Here is a 27626-nt window from a genome sequence, read left to right as displayed (position 1 = left end):
CTCCAGCAGCCAACGTACATTACAAATCTAATTGATGAGCTAGCCCCCCTGCCTGACTATCTACAACAACTTCAGGTAGATAGACTTGGAGCACAACCCCGCCGTCAGCAGCCTCGACAGAGTCAAGCCATCAGCCGTTTCCCTTCAAATTCCTCTGCTTGCATTGGCTGTGGCGGAGCGCACGCCCGGGCTAATTGCCCCTTCAAGGCAGCGGTTTGCCGCCGCTGCGGGAAGAAAGGACATTTAGCCCATGTCTGCAAGGCTTCACTTCCTACTCCTTCTGCAGCAATCGAGCCACCTCCTCCATATGGTCCTCCTCCACCCCCGCCGAAGAGCTCGCAGCAGCGGAAACCTGCTCAGCGTCAAGACGAATGCTTTAACATCATTCAAGCTTCTTCGTCCCTGCATGACACCTCCATCAACTCATCCTCACAGGGTACGGACAAAATCAATATTAAAATACTGATTGAAGGGAAGCCGTGTCAGATGGAAGTGGACTCCGGCTCATCAAAATCCCTTCTTTCTTGGGACACTTTTTCTATGCTGTGCCCCCACGTGAAACGTTGTCACTTGTCACCCCTTAACACAATTTTAACAGACTATCAAGGCTCCCATATCTCTATCCTTGGTTCATATGCCTTGAGGGTTTCTTATGGCAAGTTTTGCGCTGTTTTACCTGCTTTAATTGTTCAGAAACCCTTACCAGCAATTCTGGGGTTAGAATGGTTTTCTCCCTTGGGTATCTCCCTTCAGGGGATTCATTCTACTGCGGACACGCCCCCAGACATAGCAGCAGTCTTGTCAGACTATGCTGATATCTTTGATGGCCAGCTAGGCCATTACAAAGGCAGCCCTATATCCCTTAACTTGGACCCCCAGGTTGCACCAATCAGACTGAAGGCCCGCAGGGTGCCCTTTGCATTAAGGCCAAAGGTTGAAGCTGAGCTCGATAAGCTCGTGGCGCAGGGCATACTGGAGCCCGTCGACCACTCACCTTGGGAGACCCCCCATTGTGATTGCGGTGAAGGCCGACGGCTCCATTAGGATCTGCGCCGACTATAAGTCGACCATCAACCTTGGCCTTCAGGCAAACCCCTATCCAGTCCCTGTTGTACAGCACCTGCTCCATTCCTTGGGGCAGGGCCGTATTTTCGCTAAACTGGATATGGCGCAGGCCTACCAGCAACTCCCTGTGGATGACGATGCGGCGGCTGCCCAAACCATCGTCACCCACCGGGGGGCTTTCCGTTGTCGCCGCCTTCAATTCGGCGTTTCCGTTGCACCGGGGATTTTCCAGAGCCTCATGGAACGTCTGCTCCATGGGCTCCCTGGAGTGGTACCTTACTTTGATGACGTCCTGATCGCTGCTGACAGCCGCTCAGACCTCATCAAAGTACTGAGGAAAGTCCTCGACCGTTTCAGGGGCGCGGGTCTTAAATTTAAACGCAGCAAATGTTTCTTTGCTGTGTCCCAAGTGGATTTCCTGGGCTTCACAATTGATGCCCAGGGAATTCATCCTACCCCTTCTAAATTGGCAGCTATCAGGAACGCTCCCACTCCTACTACAAAGGCACAGCTCCAATCGTTCCTGGGGCTTCTAAATTTCTATGCGCCTTTCATCCCTCACAAGGCATCACTAGCCGAGCCGCTACATTGGTTGCTCGACCGATCCGCGCCTTGGCAATGGGGCAGCCGCGAAGCGCATGCGTTCGCGGCTGTCAAATCCCTGCTGACGTCAGAGGCAGTCTTAGTGCAATATAGCGACAAGATGCCCCTGACTCTAGCATGTGATGCCTCCCCCGTCGGTTTGGGGGCTGTTCTGAGTCATGTCCTGCCCAACGGCTCAGAAGCCCCCATAGCTTTTTATTCCAGAACACTGTCCTCGGCTGAGAGGAACTACAGCCAGATTGACAAGGAGGCTCTGGCTGCAGTGTCTGGAATCAAAAAGTTTCACGACTACCTATACGGGCGGCACTTCACCCTATTCACAGACCATAAGCCACTCCTTGGGCTACTGGCTGGTGATAGACCGACCCCTCCTATCCTGTCCCCAAGGATGACCCGCTGGATGGAGTTCTTAGCGGCGTATTCTTACGCCCTGTGCTACCGTCCGGGCAAGCAAATAGGGCATGCAGATGCCCTTAGTCGCTGCCCTCTTCCGGACACGGAAGATCAAGCGGTTCCTTGCCGTTCTGTTCTGGCAATTGCTCAGTTAGAATTGCCATTGACTTCTACCGATGTGGCCGCCTACTCTCGGTCTGACCCCACACTGTCACAGCTGTTGAACTGGGTCCTGAGAGGCTGGCCTGCGGGTGAGTTACCACCTCAGTTCAAGCACTTCAAGAACAGACAGTGGGAGCTTTCTATACATTCAGGCTGCCTACTGTGGGGCGACCATGTGGTCATCCCAACGGTCCTCCGAAAACAGATTCTGCAACGCCTCCATGAAAGTCACCCCGGAGTAAGCAGAATGAAGGCCCTTGCTCGCAGTTTCGTTTGGTGGCCAGGTTTAGATGCAGAGATCGAAGCCTGGGTCGCCAAATGCGAAACCTGCCAGCAGTCCCGACCATCTCCTCCTTCCTCTCCCTCCCGGGAATGGGAGATGCCTCGGGGTCCCTGGTCTAGAATACATATAGATTTCGCTGGCCCCTTTCACGGCCAGACTTTCCTTATAGTTGTGGACGCGTACTCTCGATGGGTGGAAGTATTGCTCATGCACTCCACCACATCTGACAGTACTGTGCGAGCCTTGCGACGATTGTTCGCAACCCACGGGTTGCCGGACACAGTAGTGTCCGACAACGGCCCGCAATTCACGTCTACAACGTTCCAGACATACCTGGCCGAGCAAGGGGTCCGCCACGCACTGGTTGCCCCTTACCACCCGGCCAGCAATGGCCGAGCGGAAAGGGCGGTTAGATCTGCCAAGGAGGCTTTGGGCCGTCTAAACCGTGGAGACTGGCAGGCAAGGGTGGATGCTTACTTATTGGCACAGCACTCCACACCTTGCCCCCTGACACAGAAAAGCCCCGCGGAGATGTTGATGGGCAGGCGCCTGCGGACCACCCTGGATAGATTGCATCCCGTCTATTCAGGAATTCAGTCTGGCAACCTGGGGCCTCCAACCCCCTCCCGCACTTTTAAGCCTGGGGACCTGGTTTGGGCTAGAAACTATGGAGGAGAGACGAGATGGGTGCCCGCAATTATAACCGAAATAACAGGGCCCGTTTCCTACAGGATTCGAGTTTCAGATGGATCAACCTGGAGAAGACACCTGGATCAATTGAGACAACGACGGTCATCAGAAAATGATTCTCAAGCCGACATGCAAGGTCCTGGCTTAACCGTTTCTCAGCCAGACCTGAATCCGCAACCGCAGTTAAATAACCACAACTCTCCAGCCTTCTCCAATCCAGGCCAGCCTAGCTCAGTATCACAGCCCAGCAGTGCTTCTCAATCCGGAGTCGAAAACCCCAACCCATTACGTTTAGGCCAACATAGACCTAGCCTTTCCCTTCCAGAGGCCGCCTACCGGCCTAGTCATAAGCCGTCAACATCCTCGGCCGCGCCCCCTTCGCCTAGCTTACCATTCAGTGGGAGTCATCCATTCAGGGTTCCTCTGCCTTCAGACGTCACCTGGAGCTTCACTCCCCGAGGGGAGGAGCTCAGGCAGGGACATCACTGCGATGATCCGCCTGCAATGCAATTGCGGCGTTCGGGGCGTGTCCGCCGTTCTCCTGTATACTTACAAGACTACGCGTGCGCAAACATCACGCATGCGCACAGCTGGGGGGGAAGAAGTGTTGTATAGTAAAATGACAGCTCGGCAGCAGCCAGGCGCGTCTTAGCCAATCAGACGCGCCTGTCAGTTGCCGGGCTGTCAGGCGCACGAGTCTGCGGAACTATAAAAGGCAGACTCGTTCAAACTGTCAGTTGTTCAGCACCAGAGCAAACGAACACTCCAGTCCAGCTGGAGCTGCTTCTCTGCCTCTCTCGACACAGATCATCCTTCTGTTGCTACATTGTTAAACCAGCACCCTGCCTGGTTGTTTTCTGTTACTGTTACAAGTTGTGTTAAAATAAATTGGTTACAGAGTTACCGGACACGAGCCTCTGTCTCATTCCTGAAGATATAATAATCATATCATATGTTCCTAGGGTAAAATTTGAAAAGCACACCATAGTTGATTCTATCCAGTGCTGTGCTCCGGAGGGCCCACCCGCTCATCTTTCCTCCTTATTTGTATTTAAGCTGATCGGTGCTTTCGCACATGTGCATGGAGTGTACGGTGCCTGAGCAATGCTCCGCTGAGAAGCTGGAGCATTGCAGGTGGTAAGTATGCATACGCACACACTGTGCACATCCACATGGTGGACATCGGGCCCCATTGCAGTGTACCGGTTGCAACAGGATCTGAAACCTTTAGAAGATCGAGGGTTGAAGGGAAACGCAAGAGCCAGGACTTCAAACAAGACAAGGTTTATTTTAAAGCAGCAGTGACAGCGATTCGAACGGAACATTTCCCCGCCAAGGTATTTATATACACAGATTGAATAGGGGGACCAATCACAGGCCTAGGAGCATCCAGCAACTCCTGACGCAGTACTCCCGGCCAATCAGGATGGCCTGGCTGGCTAGCAACAGGCTATGCTGCGCCCTAGCCAAACAGGGCGCAGCCTACACTGTTGCTGGCCTCCCGGTCGTAAGTGGAGGATTTTCTGATCCTCAACAAAACCCACCACTGCATTTTTCCAATGAAAATCTCTAAATTCTTTCAATTTAGAATGTCATAGCATTTCCAAAGGATGTAAACAAATGTTGCTCTGAGGGGGAAAGCAGGAGGCGATATGGATTTGGAAAATAAATGTGCTTAAAGAGAGAAACCGGATCAACTGGATAAGAGCTGACTGAAAGGAGGATTGAAATGAAAGAGTTAAAGCCCTTTCAGTCAGGGTTCAAACTGAAAACATGGGATGCAGGCATATGTGGTTGCTCTTGTGAATGGCCTAAATTGTAACTTGGATGCTTGGTGTGCAGCTTTCCTTAAAGCAGCGGTGTCAAACTCGTGATGTCATATTTTTGTCACGTGACCTATCACAACTTTCCCACCACTCCCCTAGGGAGTGGGCGTGGTCAGTGCATGATGCATCCAGCCCACAGCCTGCAAATTTGATATCCCTCCCTTAAAGGAAATCTTGTAATTAAATTACCAGTTACTAAGATGGCATTCCGTAGGTAAATAAAAGAAGAAATGAAAAGTGAAATCCGAGAAGCTAATTGTATTTATGATCGAGAAACAATAATTTCCATTGCAATGAATGATCTTTCTTCATTTTTTTGTAGTATTTCATTATTATAACAATAAATACCTCCAACATAATAGCATGAAACTCTTCCATTGGAGTCCCAAGCCAACTAGCAGAATCAAGTCTTCTGACTGTTACAGAAGGTTAGGAGGGTGGAGGCTGAACTTAATGCGGGAGGCAAGATGTTCCCAAGGGATGGTGTCATGGCAGAGAAGGGTCTTCTCCTGGATCCCACCAGCTGGAATTCCTTGACTGACAGGATCCTCTGCTGGCATGAGTGCATCATGAGTACTCAACATGCCTCCTCAAGTAACCTGCACCCATGACACTCAGTGCTTTGTAGCAATAACCAACACCTTGAATTGCATTAGGTTGGTATATGAAGAGTGTCTTTAATATTTGGAAAAGGAGTTAAAGTTTCTGTTGAATTTCACCTTTTTTAGTCCATGTGTTTGGACGCAAGGGAGGACATTTTGTTTCACATGCTGTTACCATGCCTTCTGTAACTGAAGGACATGTATAGTTATTTGCCACTACAGCAAAATTTAAACATTTCTTAAAAAGCAGAATGGCCAGGTCTTTGAAGATTTCTCACATGTACAGGGCATGGTGCTCTTACTTCAAAAGCTCAAAAAATGCAAATTGTTTCTCTGGGTTGCAAAAAATATTTGGATTCTTCTTCTGTATTCTTGGACACAGTGCTAATTTGAAAAGCTGTTGTCTTTAATCAGGGCTTGGTGAATAAAAGAAATTTGCAACCCCTTGAATCTGTCGAAGAAATGACCATGAGGATTTGTTACCAAATGATGCCAACTGGCCAAGTCTTTGCTGTACCTTCAGCAAGGAAGATGATGTTGCTGAACCAAATAACCAGGACAGTGGGATCCTGCATATGTCAGATGATCCTTGAAACTTCAGCCACATGTATATAATCTCCAATGAGCCTGGATTCCCCCTCCCCATCTTTTAACATAATTTATTACTTATTATTATTGTTCTCATGTTTGTTTCACTCTAATATGTACCAGTTTTAATGCTTGTAAACTGACCAGAGTCATGCACTGCACATTCAGTAAATTTAACAGATAGACAAGCAGGCAGGCAGGCAGGCAGACAGACAGACAGACAGACAGACAGACAACCTATTTGCTTCACTTGGCTTTGAGCAGATGTGGGTTCCGGCAGTCACTACTGCCAGTTTGCTCATGGGTGTGCTGCACATGTGCATACACAGTACAATAAAATTGTTTTGTGCATGGGCAGAAGCAAAAAAACAAAATAGCGGCGCTTATGGCGCCACCCAGAAAACCAGCTTGGGGTGTGTGGTAGGCCTGGGTTACTTCAGGTTCCATTGACCCAGGCCACTAAACCACTACCGGTTCGGCTGAACCAGTCTGAACTTGTAGTAACCCACCACTGGCTTTAAGACACTGAGGCACCAAATGGCTATTTTTTCCTTATTAGGTCTCTGGACAGTTTGTGGTTAAACTGTCACTTTCTTGCAACTGAAATGTGGTTGGGTTGTTTCACATTCACACCATCAGCAGTATTCTGTTACCTTTCCCATTCAACATCCCAAGCAAAACAGTTCTTGCCTCCTAAATTCTGATCGGAGATCCAGTTGGATGTACTAAGGATCTGCTCAGGCTCCTTGTGGTTAATGTTTCCCATATTTAGTCTGATAATAATATTCAGAATTCTTCAAATACAGTCCAGTTTCAAATATCATACACTTTGAACAGGATGTGAACAAACATTCCTGACCCTGAGGATGCCGAAAAGGGATAGTATCAGGTTTAGAAATGTTATATTTGAAGAGAATCAGGATCATCTAACCTGGGGGAAAAATTGACTGAAAGGAGGGATAAAATGGATGGTATAGATCTCTTTCAGTCAGGACACAATCTGAAGCATTGGGTGGAGGCATATGTGATTGCTGTTGTGGAGGACTTCAGCTATAGCTTATGTGGTTGGACGCAGCTTTCTTTGTCGTATTACATCTCTTAAGGATTATTAATAATGTCAGTTCTAGTATCATTTGGGAATTAATGGCGCAATATTACAATTGTCTATTTATAATGTGTGATTCTTTTCCCCACCCAACCCCTAGCTTTTCCTTCTTTGAGATAGGGAAATGTGAGATTAACATCACAGTTTAATAGAATCTATTCTGTCATGGTTGTATTGTCGTCTTCTTTTAAAAATGGTGAATTAAAAATGACCAAGATGGCATTCTGCAGGTAAATAAAGGAAGAATTGAAAGGTGAAATTTGCAAAAGTAACTTTATTTATGATAGAGATGTAATTATGGGCATTGTAATGAAAAACACATATAGTTTTATTCGTTTTTCATTATCCATTAATTATCCATTGAAAATATATATATAATAGCAAGCTGTAAGACAAAAAATGAGACATTCAGAGAAACAGGCAGAAAGAAAAGTTCCCTGAAACAACAAGGAGTAAAGCAGTGTGGCAGATATCTTGCTCTTCTCATCTCTTCTTCAAGAGACATTTTTGAGGCTTATGAAGGGATCAGAAAGTTGCTAAAATATTGTTGAATACATTGAATCATCAAACCACTTTCATTAGTCAGGAAGCCTGTTATGGATTAGAAATGACATGTGAAAACGTAAGTAAACAACACTCTTGAAGTCACTACATTAGCATCATATTTTTAACAATCAAACTAGTTTCAGGAGTAATGTACACATTTTGCTAGAGAAGTTGTCAAAGAAGAAGCCAAATGATTCAAAAAGAAAAATGTCTGTCAAGTTGGAGTGAAATATAACAATGCCAACAAATTAGGTTGTTAAGTACCCACAGAGTTCATCCCAAGGAGGGCGAATCAAAGGCAGGTGAGTTGAAAGCAATAGCTATATTCCCCATAGAAAAAGGTAAAGATGTGAGCAAGATGAGGCTAGAAGACTAAAGTGAAAGAAAAATGGAGGATATCACAAAGAAGATGAACGAAGAATGTCCTTGAGAAAAGTGCTTATAATGTACTACCTGAGTCTCAAAACCTTAGATCTACACAGAGCAATACACCACAATAGTGACAACACTTCTTCCTTCCTCCGCAATCATTAGCTTTCTGGCACTCATTAGGTTGAGGAGGAATGGAGAAATAAGGTGTGAATGGGCACTCCCACAATCTACTACTTATATAATGTATAGGTAGCAGTCACTAATGCTTTGTTTAGTGACTAAGCACAGTTACTATTATGATGAGGAAATAATAAACAAGCCCTGCATTTATGATCTTTGCAGATTTGTAAAACAAAGAAGACCTGAATCACTGTTGCATTCAATGACTGCTTTGCTTATCAAGATAGTTGCTATCATAACAGCAATACAAAAATAGCTAAAGAAGCATCTATGTTTCTCACTACCAAACTAGTTCAAGAAGAAGCATTTTGCTGGATGCAGCATCAAGGAAGCAGCCAAATGATATAATAAAGAAAAACAACTGTCAGCCTAGGTTGGAAGAACCCTGGTTGTCAATGGGTGGCTGAAGAATTTAAAATAAGTGTTAGGGACCAACTGCCATGGGAAGATTGATAAAGTATAACAATGCCAGCAAGTTACATTTGCATGTGGTTGACCAAAGTTTCTGGTAGCTACAGTAATCTGAAGCAAAGGAATTAAAGGCAGGTGAAATGAAAGCAATACCTGTATTAACCCAAGAAAGAAAGGAAAGAATGGGGAGAAGATTAGACTACAGGGCTAAAGGGAAGGGAGCATGGAGGATATTTCCTTTTTCATCAAGACCATGATAATATGAAACCCAGTGCATCCTTGAGAAGAAAGTACTACCTGAATTCCAGAGCTTCTTATTTTGGGTCCACACAGCGCATTGCACAGCAAGAGTTACAACATTTCTGTTTTTTTCTACAATCATAATCCGTCCAGCACTTATTAGGCCGAGGACCAATGCAGATACAGGGATCGACTGGGCACACCCCAGGTTTCTGTTGATTTGGATGGTCTGGAATTGGCACAGGGGAAACAAATAAAAATGTTGTATAATCATAATCATCATATGCCATCATATATCATATCATAATCATCATATGTCATCCCATATATTGTTATCATACATATTATATCAATGGACAAGTCAGTGATGCTAAGAATGGTTAGTGGAACAAGAAAAAGAGCTAAACAAAGAACACGTTGGCATGATAACAGGCAAAGATGAACATCCAACAAGTGAAAGAAGCTGTGCTTGACAGGGTAGCATAGAGAGCATTTGCTAAGCTGCCAAGAGTTGGATATGACTGAATGTTTAAAACTATGAATAGTGTAATATTTAGTTTAACTTATTGACTGTTTTTTTCTTTTTCATGTGTGTGTGTGCGTGTGCGTGTGAGTGCGTATGAAAACAGGAGGAGAATTTGCTACTTTTCTTTTCTTTTTTTAATCACCCAGCTAGGGAACATGTTAAATTTGTTTGATCAGTTTTTCCTCTTTTTTTGTGCACCATTATTTTTCATTTTAGTTGTTGTTAGGGTGGAATGCATCCTTTTTTCTTTTCTTTTGTTTGTTTGTTTTTCTGTTTTACTTTTTATGATGAAACAAGAAATAATATTAAAAACAATAACAGATAGATTGGCCAATACAATCCACTGACTTTTTCAGGCTTCTCACTGCAAATTTTACTTCAAACTTGTATTTCATTGCATTACATTGCATTTTTTATTTTATTTTAATTATTTGATCATTTGATTATAATTATTGTATTGATTTCTATAGGCATCCATCTCAGTAAATGACATTGGGTAGCTTGCAGATTAAAAAATCTATTATTATAGATGGAAATATAATTTTTTTTTAAAACAATAAAAACTTTTCATGGAGATTAAAAAAGAGGAAATTATTTAACTTCTGTGTTTATTGTATTTTCAGAGCTACCTCAAAAAGATTTCTGAGAAGGGAAGCTTTGAACAATTTCTCTTTCCTGAGTTCTTGTGGTACAACTACTATTTTATTCATTGACTGCCTTGTTTTTATTTGAAATGCATTTTTTTTCTTTGATACTTAGCATTTCTCACCACAATCAGCACTGACCAGCAGGAAATTTTGTCCCAGCTATTGTTCAACACATTCTCTTTGGAATTCCATTTAGTCTTCATTCTTCACCAATATAGCCTGTTCTTCATTCTCTTCTCACCACATGCAACACTTACAAACACTAACAAAGTGAACTGAATTGTGATTTTCTCCAACCTGGAAAGACTTCAGTGTACTAGATGTAAAAAAAGGTGCTTACAGCGACAAATGTGGAGTAAGTTAAGTAATCAATCTCAGCTTTAGAATTTTTAAATTTCTATTTAATTCTTTTCAAGTGTTGTAAAATTAATATAAGTTTATTTTTATACAGGAAATGTGTGGGTTTAACTTATTGAAAGAAAATAGAGACATTTGAAAATGTTGCGCTCTACAGATGTAGTTAATATGTATAGCATGGAGTACATTGAGTTTGAAAACCCCAACATACCCGTGAGTTGAACTGATGCGTCTTAAAACAAATTCTATTGGACAAATGGAAAAACTCTGAAGACCCAGAGGTTGGTTGAATACTATAAGGACCGCAGAACATTGTATGAAGAGGATCTTCAATAAAATACATTTACAAATGTATGCAAATTATATGTGTAAATTATACATTAAATATGTTAATAGGTTTTCTATGATAACAATAATTGTAAAAAATGCAGCAATACAGAAATCAATATTCAATTATCTACAGAAATTAGATATTTAAATAAGGATGTAGGCATAAAAACCAAAAAGGCTTTCCACTCTTTCCTTCATCATGTCTTCTCACAAAGAGAAAGTTTTATGTCTTACCTGTTTGGAAGTTCCTTCCAACTACGGAGGGGAATTCCATCCAAATTGCCAGAAAGCAAATTGCAAGAGGAAAAATAGTCAGCAGCTTCATGTTGTCCTCCAGATTCAGGAAAACTTAATAATAATCAAGAACTATAGCTGAGCAAGGCCAATATATAAACAGAAGTGTTCTGAGGAATATAGTTGCACCTAACTATAATCAATAGTGTTGCAAAGGATCACCCCACCCCAAACTTAAGCAATTGCTTGGTCTAATTTCCACAGAATATTAGTGTCAGAGGTGTCGTATTGGCACATCTGGGAAAACCCGAATCTGAAAGCTTCCAGGTTTCCCCACCCAAGTAAAAGTTCAAGCCCATGCTCAGCACTCACATGTCCATCACATGGTCCAATCAGGCACCGTGGCAACTGGAGATGCCTCCCAGTCACATCACTCCAGGTGCAGGGAAAGGTGTCCTTGACTCTCTAAGAAAGGAATGTTATTTCGACACTCCACCCCACCCCATCCCTGCAAAAGAAGGAGATGTCCTCATTTTTCTTCTCATGATCTCAGTCTATATTGTCCAGCCTTTGGGGTTTTGCTATTTAATGGATTTTTTTTTTTACAATACACAATTGTATCTGTCCGCCCCGTGCCAACTCAATGAAGCGGTGGACGTGATGAGCCAGGGTCTTGAGGCCGTTAAGAACTGGATGAGCGCTAACAAACTGGTACTCAACCCGGACAAGACCGAGTGGCTGTTGTGCTTCCCTCCCAATAATTTGGCTGACATTCCAACACTCAGGCTGGGGGGTCAAATTTTATACCCCTCAGACAGGGTCCGTAACTTAGGAGTCCTCCTGGATTCACAGCTGACTTTCGACCATCAGCTGTCGGCTGTGACCAAGGGGGCATTTGCCCAGGTTCGCCTGGTCCGCCAGTTACGGCCCTACCTGAACCGGGAGGCTCTCGCAACAGTCACTCGACCCCTTGTGATCTCTAGGCTGGAATACTGCAATGAGCTCTACATGGGGTTGCCCTTGAAGAGCATCCGGCGACTGCAGTTAGTCCAGAATGCAGCCACGCGAGTGATAGTGGGCGCACCGCGGTTCGCCCACATTACACCCATCCTCCGCGAGCTGCACTGGCTACCTGTCGGTCTCCGGGTGCGCTTCAGGGTATTGATGACCACCTTTAAAGCACTCCATGGTAGTGGATCTGGATATTTGAGAGACCGCCTTCTGCCGATCACCTCCCTCCGACCGATTAGATCGCACAGGCTGGGCCTCCTCCGAATTCCATCCGCCAGTCAGTGCCGACTGGCGACTATGCGGAGGAGAGCCTTTTCTGTTGCAGCTCCGACCCTGTGGAACGAGCTCCCCATTGAGATTCGTACCCTCACCACCATCCAGACCTTCCGCACAGCCCTCAAGACCTGGCTCTCCCAGCAGGCCTGGGGATAGGTTTCCAATTTACCCGCCCGAGTGCTGACTGTTGAATGCATGTTGTGGTTTACTATTTTATTTTGTTCACTATTGTTTGTCTCTTGGTTGCACCCCCTCCCCTTGTGATTGTAAGCCGCCCTGAGTCCCCTCAGGGAGAAGGGCGGCCTATAAATCTCAATAAAATGTAAAAAAAAAATGTAAAATGTAAATGTACAAAAGTAGTCATTCAAACTTTTGTATATTTTGATCTTGTAAATTATTTGCTTCTTTCTTTCCCTCATCTGACAACAGACTAGACAGACAAAATATAATTCATGTAATATATTTCTTGATTCTTCAATTCTATGATCACTGCAAATCACAAGATAATATATATGCATGTATGTATGTATGTGTGTGTGTGTATGTATACACACACACACACACACACACACACACACACACACATATACATATACATATACATATACATATACATATACATATACAGGGCGGGGCATAACCTTTTCCTAGGGGGTCACAGCAAGATCGACAGCAGTTTACAACTTCCGCGACACCTCATTTTAAAGCCCATAAAAAACTGAATTGAATGAGCTATTAAATGTTAAATTTGCTTTAAGAATGGCTGGAAAATTCGATTCGGAAGAACAAAGGATCATTGACAGAATAAAATGCATTGCCTTTCGAGAGGCTCGCGATGCTGGAGCTAGATCTCAATTCGCCAGATCTCAATCCGGCAGAGAACATTGGGGCCATAATTAAGGATGAAGTGGAAGCTCTGATGATTCAGGAGCAAGGTCAAAATCGATATTCGGTTGAAACTTTGAGAATGAATTTGGAAACTGTGTTGAAAAATCTGGAAAATCGAACGGAACTGTTTGAAGATTTGTTGTGTTCTTATCCACCTCATTTGAATGCTGTTCGAAGGGCTAATGGTGGTCATACTGACTATTAAATCGTGTCAATAAACTCAGTTTTTGATGGACTTTCGAATGGTGTATGAATTATTTGTGTTGTTATTACAAGTGTTGCTGTGACCCCCTAGGAAAAGGTTATGCCCCGCCCTGTATATATATATATATATATATATATATATATATATATATATATATATATATATATATATATATATATATATATATATATATATATATATATATATATATATATATAAATTTTTAAAAACGAATCATGGCCAATTCTACATTAGCACAATGCATTTTTCTATCTCTGCATAAAGATCACTTCCAGTACTTTGATTGGAATGCTGGTAGAATCTAGATGAATATTCTCCAAGTAGGAAATGCTCACAATGAAGTTTCTGCTCCTATGTTGCAGAATGTACTGAAAATTTTATCAAGATATGGACTTTGCACTTTGACTTGACAAAAAGGTCAGGTCAAAGCAGAGATAAAGCACCTCACAATTGGTAAATGGATGGCTGAAGAATTTAAAAGAAAAGTAAAAGAGCAGTTGTCATGGGAAATCGAATGTACTCTAAAAAGGCCAGCAAATTAAGTATGTCTGGGGTTGCTTGAAGTTTATGGCAGCTGACCTGACACAAAGGGAATCAAAAGCAGGTGAAGTGAAAGCAATATCAGTATTCTCCAGAGAAGAGAAGGAAAGAGTGGGAAGAAGATTAGGCTACAGGGCTGAAGGGAGCATTGATGATATTTCCTTTTTCCCTAAGAATATGATAATATTGAATCCAGTGCATCCTTCCAAACAAAGTATATGTAAAATACTACCTAAATCCCAGAGCTTCTTATGCTGGGTCCACATGGTTCATTGAACAACAATAGTAACAACACTTCTTATTTTTATCACAATCATGATCTCTCCACCACCTATCAGGTTCAGGTCGAAAGCAGTTGCAATCACTGAATGGACACACACCCAGTTTCTGTTGGCCTGGATGTTCTGGTAATGGAAGAGGACAGTCCATCTTCCATCCATCCATCCATCCATCCATCCATCCATCCATCCATCCATCCATCCATCCATCCATCCATCCATCACTTTTACCCGTATGAGTAAGAGGCCTGGGAGTTGGAGGGTTTTGTCCTTCCATTGATCAATGGGCCCAATTACAGTTACTCAACAAGGACTACTTGTATTCACTACATATTTCAACAGTAAAACTATTATCCAAGATTGTGGCAAAAAAGAGCTGAACATATTTTCCTGGGGACTAACAAAGAGGGGATTAATTAGCCTCTGTGTTTGTCCCACACATTCAGTGCTACTCAGGGTTTCTAACCACTATGAGACTTATTCCTCTGAGAAACTAAATTCTGAACAATTCCTTCTTCCTTATTGAAGCCAGAACTACTTCTTTTAGGATTAGTGGATAAACATTTGGGAAAAAAATCCAGGAAGATTATTTCAATATATGATTATTGTTACAAGTTCATTATATGCAGACAGACAGATTCAATGCTACCCATTTCGAAGGAATGATTGATGAAATTGAGAAGGAACAGCAGGAAATTTTCTCACAGAAATTGTTCAAAACCTTCTTTGGAGAATTCCTAATTTTATCTTTATTACAAAGGCCAATACAATCCACTGACTTTCAGGCTTCTCATTGCAAATTTTACTTAAAGCTTATTATATTATTTTATTTTACTTTATCTGTTATTTTATTTTAATTATTTTATTTTATTATTTATTTTATTATTTATTTTATTATTTATTTTATTATTTATTTTACTATTTATTTTATTATTTATTTTATTATTTATTTTACTATTTATTTTATTATTTATTTTATTATTTATTTTACTATTTATTTTATTATTTATTTTATTATTTATTTTATTTGTTTTGATTTCAATGGCCATTTATTTCAGTAAATGACTCTTGGTGGATTACAATTTTAAAAAATAGTATTTAAAACATTTTAAATAATAAAAAGAGTAAAAATCATTAAAAAGAGCAAAGAATATTAAAAGATTTCATTCAAAATACACACCATACCAAAATATCTGGACCCTTAACCATGTTGTCCGGAGCCAGGGCCCTTGGCACATATGGCACCCCAGGCTTGGGATCATAGCCAGTTTAGGACTTTACAAAAGCTTCCATGTTTTAGCAGCTTCTGTGAACAATTCCATTGTAATTTTGTCCAACTTGAAAGGCCTGCAGTATGCAATAGGTTTAAAAACATGCTCAGAGAAGAGAGCAGCTGTCTGGCGTGAGTGTGCCGGAACCTGGAAGAGCTGGTGATGTTTCGCATGCCCACAGAGAGGTTCACCTTCACTGGTTTAGTCAATAAAATAAACTGGCTACCCCTTGAATCTGTCAAAAAACAAACAAACCATGAGGAATGTTATCAAATGATGCCAACTAGCCAAGACTTTTCTGTACCTTCAGCAAGGAAGATGATGTTGCTGTACCAAATAACCAGGTCAGTGGAATCCACAGTGAATGTGCCAAGTCATTGAAACTTCAGCCACATGTATATAATTTCCAATGAGCCTGGATGCCCCCTCCCCATCTTTTAACAGCATTTATTACTTATTATTATTGTTCTCATTTTTGTTTCATTCTAATATGTACCAATAATAATGTTTGCAAGCTGACCAGAGTCATCTATGATGAGGTGCACTGCACATACAGTAAAGTTAACAGAGAGAGAGAGAGAGAGAGAGAGAGAGAGAGAGAGAGAGAGAGAGAGAGAGAGAGAGGGAGGGAGGAGAGAGAGAGAGAAGGATAGATAGAATATAAGCTACTTATTAGCTTGACTTGGCTTTGACGTATTGAGACCCCAAATGGCTATTTTTTTCTTACTAGTCTCTTGATAGTTTGCAGTTAACTGACACTTTATTGAAACTGAAATGTTTTTAGGTTATTTCATATTCATGACATCAGCAATATCCTGTTACCTTTCTCATTCAAAGTCCCATGCAAAGCAGTTCTTGTCTCCTACATTCTAATAGAAGGGCCAGTTGGAAGAACCAATCAATGTACTAAGGATTTGCCCATGCTCCTTGGTTGTTAATAGTTCCCATACTTAGTCTGCTAATAATATACAGAATTCTTCAAACACAATCCAGTTTCAAATATCATAAACTTTGCACAGGATTTTAACAAACATTCCTGATCCAGAGGATGTCAAAAAAAGGTAATATCAGGTTTAGAAAAGTTATATTAGAAGAGAATCAAGATCATGCAATCTGTGGAAAAATTGAGTGAAAGGAGGGATAAAATAGATTATGTAGATCTTTTCAGTCAGGACATGATCTGAAGCATTGGATGGCGGCGTATGTGATTGCTGTTGTGGAGGACTTCAGCTATAACTTTTGTCTATACCTTATGTGCAGTGGTGGGGATTCAAATAATTTAACAACCGGTTCTCTGCCCTAATGATTTCTTCCAACAATCAGTTCACGAAACTGCTCAGAAAGTTAATAACTGGTTCTCCCGAAGTAGTGCGAAATGGATGAATCCCACCATTGCTTATGTGATTGGAGTGCAGCTTTCCTTGTCATATTATATCTCTTAAGGACTTTTGATAATATCAGTTCTAGTATAATTTGGGAATTCAGGGCACAGTATTACAGTTGTCTATTTATAACGCGTGATACTTTTCCCCACCCAACCCTGAGCTTTTCCTTCTTTGAAGTACATCTGAAAATAACATCACAATTTAATAGAATCTATTCTCTCGTGGTTGTATTGTCTTTTTATTTTAAAAATGGTGAATTAAAAATGACCAAGATGGCATTCTGCAGGCAAATAAAAGAAGAATTGAAAAGTGAAATTTGCAAAAGTAACTTTATTTATGATAGAAATGTAATTATGGGCATTGTAATGAAAAACACATATAGTTTTATTCATTTTTCATTATCCACTGATTATCCATTGAAAATATGTATATAATAGCAAGCTGTAAGACAGAAAGCGAGACATTCAGCAAAACAGGCAGAAAGAAAAGTTCCCTGAAAAAAACAAGGAGTAAAGCAGTGTGGCAGATATCTTGCTCTTCTCATCTCTTGTTCAAGAGACATTGAGGCTTATGAAGGGATCAAAAAGATGCTGAAATATTGTTGAATACATTGAACCATCAAACCACTTTCATTAGCCGGGAAGCCTGTTATGGATTAGAAATGACATGTTAAAATCTAAGTAAACAACACTCCAGAAGTCACTACATGAGTATCATAATTCTAACAACCAAACTACTTTCCAGAGTACTGTACACATTTTGCTGATGAAGTTGTCTAAGAAGTCAAATGATTCAATAAAAAAGTCAAATGATACAATAAAGAAAAATGTATTTCAATTTGAATTGGAGGATTCTTGTTGTAAAAAGCTTGCTGAAGAATTAAAACTAAGAGTCAAGGACTGGCTTTATACGGGAATTTTAGTGAAATATAATGATGTCAACAAATGAGGTTGTGCGGTACCCACAGAGTTCATTCCAAGGAGGGGGAATCAGAGGCAGGCAAGGTGAAAGCAATATTTATATTCCCCTCAGAAGAAAAGTAAAGAATGTAGGCAAGATGAGCCTAGAAGACTAAAGTGAAAGAAACTTGGAAGAAATCACAAAGAAGATGAAACAAGAATGTCATTGAGAAAAGTGCATATAAAGTACTATCTGAATCTCAGAACTTCTTACCTTGGATCTCTACACTCCATTGTACAACAATATCTACAACACTTCTTCCTTCCTTCGCAATCATTATCTCCCCAGCACTTATAAACTGTAGGAGTATTGCAGATGCAAGGATCGGGTAGACACTCCCCCGGCTTTTCTGGACTCTGCTTTCCTGCAATAGAAGAGGATAATGCAGTACAACAGTGGTTAACCTTAAAATTTAATGTATAGGTCCATGATGACAAATCTATAACATGTGTCCCACAGCTGGCTTATGGAGCCCTCTCTGCAGGCACACAAGCCGTGGTCCAGCTTATCTCCACCTCACATGTGCACATGCCTCCTGCTGGCCAGCTGACTTTCAGGTCTCTGATGTGCATGCATGAGGGGAGCACATGGGGATGTGCCCCCCACACTCCATTTTTCATTCCAGGAGGCCTGCTAGGCCCAAATTGGGGGGCAAGGGGGGATGTCACACGCATGAACAGGGCAACACAGGAGGGGGGGCATGCATGCGCAGTGGAGTGGGGCACAGTGCATTGTTGGTGTGGGCACACATATACACACTGTTGTGCACACGTGCATGATTTTGGCACATGAGGAGAAAAAGGTTAGCCATCACGGGACTAGGTAGTAGCCACTTATCAACTGCTTTGTTTAGTGACAAAGCACAGCACGTGCTTCTTCTACCAAACTGGTAGTGAAGAAAAGAGAATACTATCTCCACCACAGATGTAGCTAATATGTGTAGCACGGAGTACATTGAGTTTGAAAACCCCAGCATACCTGATGTGTCTTAATAAAAAATCAATTGGACAAATGGAAAAAAACGCTGAAGGATTTTCTGCAGAGATATTGCTCAACATATTCTCAGAAGGATTCCGAATTCTACCTTTGTTTCAAAGGCTCATTCAATCCATTAACTTTTTCAGGCTTCCAACCTCATATTTTATTTAAATCTTGTCTGATACAACTCCTAAAAGCCTTAACAAAATGAATTGTATTTTTCTGCAACTTCAAAGGTTTGCAATATGTTATACTGTAAGTTAAAAGAAAGTTTCAAAACATTTTTGTGAAGTTGTTTAAGTAATCAATTTCAGCTTTAGAGTTCTTTCTCATTATTATTTCTTTTCAAGTGTTATATAAATTAATGTAAATAGATTTGAAATATGCACCTTTAATTTATTGAGAGAAAATGGAGATTATAGTTAAAAAGATTACCATCTGGAGATGCACCTAATATATCTAGCATGGTGTAAAATGAGTTTTAAATTTCTGAAATATATAAATTAGATAGATAGATAGATAGATAGATAGATAGATAGATAGATAGATAGATAGATAGATAGATAGGATGGCAATCTTTCTTTTCAAATACAATCTCCATTTTCTCTCAATAAGATACATACATACATACTGTACATACATACATACATTCGTACGTACATACATACATACAAAACATGCTTGTGCGAAATTGTAAATTGTATGAAGAACATCTCCAACAGAATTGAAACATTTGCATTTCTGAAACTGCATTACAGTTTAACATGTTATCATAGTTTCCCTGATAATAATAGTAAAAGCTACATAAATTAATATTCTATCTGCTCTATCAAATAGACAATTTAAAAATAAAAACTCAATGAGGCTTCCTTCTCTTTCCTCCATCATCTCTCTTCACCAACCAGCTACTTTTATGTCTCACCTGCTGGGAGGTCACTCCCGGTTGTGGAGGGGAATCCCATCCAAAGAGCTAGAAGGATCACAAAGAGAAAGGTGGTGAGCAGCTTCATGCTGTCCTCCAGATTCAGCAAACGACTTAGAATGATCAAAAACTACTGCTGGGCAAAACAGTGCAGGAACAGAAATGTGGTTAGGGCTACAGTTGCACAGAACTGCTAGAGTTTTGTTATATAAGCTTCAGTTTTGTCTCCTCCCCCAAACTTAAGCAATTCATCTCATTTTTGTTGAAGCAGAAGCTTGGGCTACATTAGTAACTGCAATATTATGGGATAAGGTAGATCATCATCACACTTCCATGTCTGTAAATCTTAGTTTCGCTGATGTCCAACAAAAGGGGGTCTCCTCTTTTTTGTCCTCATGTCTTCTGTCTGGCAAGCAAAGTCTTAAAAACAAATAATATCTTCTTTTAAGGTGTTAAACATTATTGATAAGGGAAATCATTTTAATGATCTGATGATTTAATGATCTTTAATCTGTCTATTATCTCTGTAGCCTGTAGATCACCTCATACATTTCCATGGAGACATTTTAAAAGCCATCACACAGTTGAATGCTGCATGATTGCTAGCAATTTTTCTTTTTGTAATAATAATTCTCAATTATAAGCAATGACAATAACTCCAGAGTATAGAAGATGTGGTGGCCTGCCAGCTGGCAGCAAATTTGGACAGTGAGGAGTATGGGGAGGAACATGACAAACATGACTCCTTCAAAATCCAAGAAAGGAAACCCCCAACTCCATTGTTTTAGAGAAAAGGTACTTTTACTGGATATGAAGTGAAAACAGCAGAAGTAAAGCAAGATCTGAGGCCAAATGGCGCAAACTTGTACATATCAAAAGTTTACCCAAATCCCTCCCCCCAACAACTCCAAGCTAAATGTCAAATCTCCAACCCCCAAGGATGTCATGTTGGGTGCATCTTCAGGTGGCCTTATCCAGCTGGTGTGCAGAGACGGTTGGCCTTGACCAGATCCAAACATGAGCATTCAGCATGCGCAGAAGTTGATGAGAACAAAACTCCCTCTTTGAGATATCTCCTCCAGCAGGATTCCCCTTCCAAATACCGAAAACCCCTCCCTTCCCATTACTATGGCAGCCGATAGCAAGCAAGCAATATAGAGGCTGACAGATCAGTCCTGGAGTCTGGGGAAGGCTCTGATAAGGGCTTTGTGTCAGGAACAGGGGGGGGCAGAGCCGTATACCAGTTATCAGATGTCTTCAGCGTTAGACAACAGTGAGGCAGACAAAAAACTGGAGCCTGTTCCCAAGGTGCGCATGCACAGAATTGCCAGACGAAGGGAACAGCTACAGAACAGGAGACAACTTGGGAGTAAGGCCACAAGTGGATGGTGAATGTCCCCTCCCACAGGAAATAAAAGAGCAACAAAAGGGGAGTGGTGTTTGCAGGAGTTTGATTAATTAGCTTGTGACTCTCCGAGACTCCTTGCCAAGTTTTGCAGCAATTATTGCATCATGGTAAATGTAGATGGCTTAGAGTGTTTGCTGTTATTGAGATATTAGTAAGGTTGTTTCCAGCTATTTATGTATCCCTTGCTAAGGTTGGATATACAGTCTATTATTCTGGCTTGATTTTGGGGCATGGATATGTCAGATGGCTTTCTTTTCCCTAATAATTTCTCTTGTCAGTTTGTGGTTAATTGACAGTTTCTTGCAACTATATTGTGGTTAGATCGTTTCTCTTTCAAGCTATTAGCAATATCTTGTTCATTACATTCGACATTCAACATGGTCAACCAAGGTAATTCTCATCTCTTACCCCACAATCCAAAATTCTGTTGGAGGAAGAAATCAACATAGTAAGCATCTGGCCACAATTTTGTGATTAATAGCATCCATATTTACTCTGATAATAATATTAAGAATTCCCCAAACATTGTCCAATTTGGAATATTAAAACCTTTGCAAGGGATATGAACAATGTTTTCTTGTCTTTAGGAGGCCAACAGGAGGTAATATTGGGTTTGAACAATAAGAGAGATTAGAAGAGAAACAGGACTATCAAACCTGGAGAAAAGCAAGAGAAAGGAGCTGATGTCGCAAAGGTACAGACGTGCGATCTCGGAGCTCCGAGATCGCAACCGATACTTTTACCGCTGGGTGGTCTATCTGGACCTAAACCATCCTGAAGAGATGGTGACAGGGAAGAGTATGTCTTGCTGATCTCAGGGACATTGCAAAGTTCCTGATTGATCCAAGAGAATCTCTTCTCAAGAAGTCGGGACAGCTCCGCAACCGGAGGAAAGCAGAAAAAGAAAGTGTGTCCATCTGGTGAGGAAATTTTATTTTTACAAAAGAGATTGCCCAAAAAAGATTAAAGCTGAATTAAACTTGTAAAGAAAAGAAGAGCAAATAAGCGGCGAATCTAAGCTATTTTGGACAGCGTGTTATCCTTTTTTAAAAATCGTATTCTATTGGATGGAAGTTTTGCAAACACTTCCTACTTTTTAAAATGAAAGTATTGGCTTTTCTTCTACTTTTTTTTTACATATGGATTAAATCTTTTTTTTTTTTTTACTTTCACAATACTGGCATGGGTGGTTTTTTTTTCCTTTTTATTTTGTTCCATTTAAGAGCCTTGTTTCTTTTAAGCTTGGAGTATAAAGAGGATATAAAAGGAATATAAAGACAGTAGTAATATCAGAAGGAAAAGAAGTTACACTGCCACTTGGAGATTGGAGGCTGAGTTCTGGAAATATTTTTTCTCTCTTTTCTTTGATCATTTTGACCTTGCACTACAAAGGTTTTAGCTTGCAAAGAGATAAGATGGGTTGTTTATGCAGGTGCCCATTGGATGTCTCTTTGGCAGCGAGAGAGAAGTGAAAAACAAAGCTTTATTTTCCAACTAGAGTGGCAGTGTTTATAAATTGGACAATGACACAATACCAAGAAGAAACCATAACATTACAACAGATTGTGTTTGAAATTCGGAAATTGTTAGAAACATCAGAGAGAATTGAGAAGAAATTGGAAATTATAGATGGTAATCTAGCAAAATTTGATGAAATTGAAGATAGCCAGCTAATGGAAAAAGTGGAGGTTAGAGTCTCAAAAACCCAAGGGAAAAATGAACAAAGAGGCAAGATAATTGTGGACATTGACAGTGATCTGAGCATGGTTTCAAGGAAACAGGGTAGTAAATAATATAAAAGCCTCCATTGTTCTATGTTTTCGTCTCTATTGCCAACATTGCAAATGATGCTCTCCACAACTGCATTCTGCGTGGTGCTGATTTGCTGAAAGTCAATTTTGAGGCAATTGTATTGCAGATATTCAGTTAATTTACTGTATATGCAGTCAAGGCAGAAACTTTGAAAAAAATGTTCTGAATATGTGAATATTAACAATCAGCAATTATTATATCACCGTAAAACTATATGACCTAGTGCATTGCTGCTATTGAGAGATCAGTCAGGTTGTTTCCAGCACTGAATAAATATTTTTTTCTATAAATCAGCCAGTTATTTCCTGAATAACTTTATTCAGGAAGGTTTATAGTATATTTGGTTTCTGCATTCAGTGGCATCTGTCTTCCAGGGTAACATTGCCTCCAGTTCCACTCCAGTTTCCACTTCTTATTAAATATCCGTCATTCTGATTTATTTTAGCTTAAAATGTTGTTATCAAATCAATCTGACTCCATCTCCCTATCCACAGCCTAGTATTGCTCAATAGGTTGCTCTTCACACTTTAAGATTTATTTTTAGATATCTAGACACTTTTAGAGATTTTAAACATTTTAGCATGTATATGCTACAACTTTTCTCATTTACCTGTTTTAAGTAACTAGGATTTCAGTATTTTATGTGTGCTGGTCTATGACTGAATAAAGATTTAATGAGGCTGACATTGCAGCAGTTGAAAGGAAACAATTGATAATAATAGAGATGATGAGCCTCCTGCAGGACTGTCTTATTGCATGGGCCTGATGGGCACTTGCCTGTGGGCCCCATGAGCATAGGGGCCCTGTCAGTGGTGGGTTTCAATTTATTTTACTACTGGTTTGCTCGTGCGCATGCACATTTGGCCAACACTTCTGTGCATGCACAGAAGTGTCCGGGCAGTTGGGTGGAGACTCCCACTGCCATCACTACTGGTTTGCCGATCCAGGATGAACCAGCAGAAACCCATCTCTGGGGCCCCTACTAATCTGTCTATGTTAACCCTTCAATCAGAGGTGCGTTCCTACCGGTTCGGACCTGGTATTGGTTTGGTGGCCTGGGTAACTGGAACCTGTAGCGACTCACGCCTGCTACACCTTGAACCAGTTCTCCTGGTGGCCATCTTGTTTTTTTGCTTCTGCGCCATCTTGTTTTTTGCTTCTGTGCATACCATCTTGTTTTATGCTTCTGCACACGCACAGAGCAATTTTTATTGCACTGTGCATGCATACGTGGCCACAAGGAAACTAGCAGTAGTGACTATCAGAACCTACCCCTGCCTTCAGTGCACCTTGTATCATATCAATACAGCAACATATTTATTTCATTTTACTGCATTTTTAATGAATACTAACATGCAAATATATGTTAAATTGTATTGACTATTTACATTTTTATTCCTGTGAGTAGTTGTCATAGGGGCCCCAGTATAGTGCTTTGCCTGGGACCCATAATACTGTTAAGATGGCCCGGCCTTCTGCAATTCTTAGCTGAACTTCTTAAATGCTCATTGAATACTAACAAAAGTTAGAGTAGGAACTATGTGAAAAAGAAACAAGAGAAATAGAAAAGAACGAATTCTTGTATTTCCTGCAATAAATTAATCTGGTTCATGAAGAAGACATTAAATATTTGACAAAGGGATTAAACCCTTTCGTTGAACTTCACAGTATTTTCTGTGATATGTTTATACACAAGGAAGGACATTTCTTTCTTTCACTCTCTGTTACCATGCATTCTGCACCTGAACAAAAAGGCTATTATTATAAATGATGTACAGTTATTTGCCACTACTGGAAACCAGCCATTATGTTATCTGTGAGAAAACCATACATTAAAAATTGAATATACAGTCTTGTTCAAAGTGGAAAAATAATTTAATATCCATGTAGGTTTAATTTTTGCACTTTTACCTGTTGACAACTATGCAAGGAAGGCAGGATTGAGAGCTTTAAGGTTTGAGTTCAAGCAAGGAGACATTGCATCCTCTGCCTTAGGTGCCCAATTGATTCCAACTGGTTACAGCCTATCTTTACCATTGGGAAGAAAGATTATATTGTTGAATAACATAACATAACTGACTTCTCTTAGGGGGGCAGCATGTCAGGTCCGTATAGATCCTTATTCGGGATGCTGTCATTCCCCCCAATGGGATTTTTCCAAGTATTTTACCTGGAAAGGTAGAAAAGCTAGACTCAAAAATTCAGCACTCTCCTAATCATACTGATATGCTGCAAATTCATTGGTGACATCCATTTTCCTCTGCGAGTTCATGGGGACGTAACTAGTGGTGGGATTCAAATTTTTTTACTATCGGTTCTGTGAGTGTGGCTAGATTGGCTAGGTGGGTGGGGCTAGGTGGTCATGTGACTGCGTGGGCATGGCTAGGTGGTCACGATCCTAGTTCCCCCTATGAGGATTCCCCCATCTGGATCTTTGCAATCCCCCAAAGGGTCAAAGGAAACCAGATTCCATACAGTTCTGAACCCTTGAGGCAAACCATATACAAGTGGTCCTTGCTTAATGGCTGGTTGCTTAGAAAGTGTTCTAATTTACAACTGACCTCCCCAGAGCTACTTAACCTTTTTTTTTGGAGTTTTGACAGACAGACAGACAGACAGACAGACAAACACACACACACACCACAGTCATGTAACTGAGGTTTTCTATGTTTTTTGCCAGTTTCCAACAATTCCTTCTGGTTTCTGTTTAAAAATGTTCATTGGGTAAAATAAACTTATTTAACAACCACAGTGTCAGCTTAAAGGCCACAAGGTTCACTTAACAACCATGGTGTTTGCCTAACCCAGGAGTTTCCAACCTTAAACAAACAAAGAGCCATTTTTCTATTTACTTTTAAACAGGTATATCTGTCTCATCTCTCTCTTTCTCCCCTTCTCTCATCACTTTCTCCCTCTCCCTCTCTCTCTCTCTCTCTCCCTCTCTCTCTCTCTCTCTCTCTGTCTCTCTCTGTCTCTCTGTGTGTGTCTTTCCCACTCTCTCTGCGACCAAGCGACCGGGCAGGGGACGGAGCCAGCCAGAGATTGCTACCGGTTTGGCAAAGAAGGCCAAATTTCACCTAATGGTTCATCTGAACCGGTGCGAACTGGCTGCATACCACATCTGGATTGAGTATAATTCAGGGATTCTATGAAAGTTATAAACTGAGAGCACAATATTGTAGTGTCTACCTATAATGTCAACCAAAAGAATTTTTGTTTTAATGCTCTTAAATTTTCTTCTTTGTGGTACTGAAATGTGAGACCAACCTCACTGTTTTAGTGGGCTCTTCTTTGCCACAGATTTATTTATTTTTCTTGGGGAAATATTGAAATTATAAATGTGTATCACAGATGACAAAAGGGGCATTCTGTGAGGGAATAAAAGAAGACGTGAAGGTGAAATTTGAGCAAGTAACTTTTATTTATGATAGTAAAAGAAAAATGACAGTTGTAAGGAAAGAAAGAAAGGAAGGAAGGAAAGAAAGAAAGAAACAAACAAACAAGGGAAAGGATATATAATGGCAACATGGCAGATATTTTGCTGTTTTCTTCTCTTGTTCAAGAGATATTTCTGAGGTCAATGAAGGGATCAGAAAGATGCTGTAAAATGGCTGAATACATTGAACCATCGGACACCTTTCATCAATTGGGAAGGCTGTTATGGATTAAAAATGACATACTCACCTTAAATAAACAACACTCCAGAAGTGGCTACAACAACACATTCATTTTTAACTACCAAACTAGCTTCAAGGGGAAACATCTTGCTGGAGATGTTGTCAAAGAAGAAGCCAAATTATATAATCAAGAAAAACTTCTGGATGGAGGAACTTGTAAATTAATGCCTAAAGACTTTAAAATAAGCCTCCATGGGATAATCTATGACAATCTTTTTTGTTTATTTATTAGACTTATATGCCAATCATTTTATTATCAAGAGACACTGGACAGCTTCCAATATGATAAAAACTACAGAGTAAAACAATGAAATGTTAAAATTTAAATTAACCAACCTTAGTTAAAATAGGAACCCCAGTATAGAAATGACTTTTCTTTTTAATTCATAACCAGCTCCAAATATGGAACATTTCTGTAAGAGGCAAGCGCAATTAACAAAGCCTAATTTTGAGACTGTTTCACAAACATAAGACACCACGCAATAGCAAGCAGTGATTGGGCACTGATAATTTTCCCAACTAATTTTTTTTTATTTGTAATCCAGCATAATCATTTCACCTTCCCTTATTAAAACATATCAGCTAGCCTACTATCTTTATTCACCTTAGTTAATTTACCTTTAATTCTTTTTTGCTTGAAATCCTTTCTATACCATACACACATATTACATTTCAGTGTTGCAGTTAATTAAAGGGCAAAACAATGCACTTCCAAAAAACCCTGCTCACAATGAACTTGGAAGGTGTCAAAATATTTACTATATGTAGTTCATGGAAACATATTTCAGAATATAGGGATATTAACAACCAGCAATTATTGTATCATGGTAAATG

The sequence above is a fragment of the Thamnophis elegans genome, chromosome 5 (genome assembly GCF_009769535.1).
Source record: "Thamnophis elegans isolate rThaEle1 chromosome 5, rThaEle1.pri, whole genome shotgun sequence".
NCBI lineage: Eukaryota > Metazoa > Chordata > Lepidosauria > Squamata > Colubridae > Thamnophis > Thamnophis elegans.
This window is presented reverse-complemented; position numbering follows the sequence as displayed.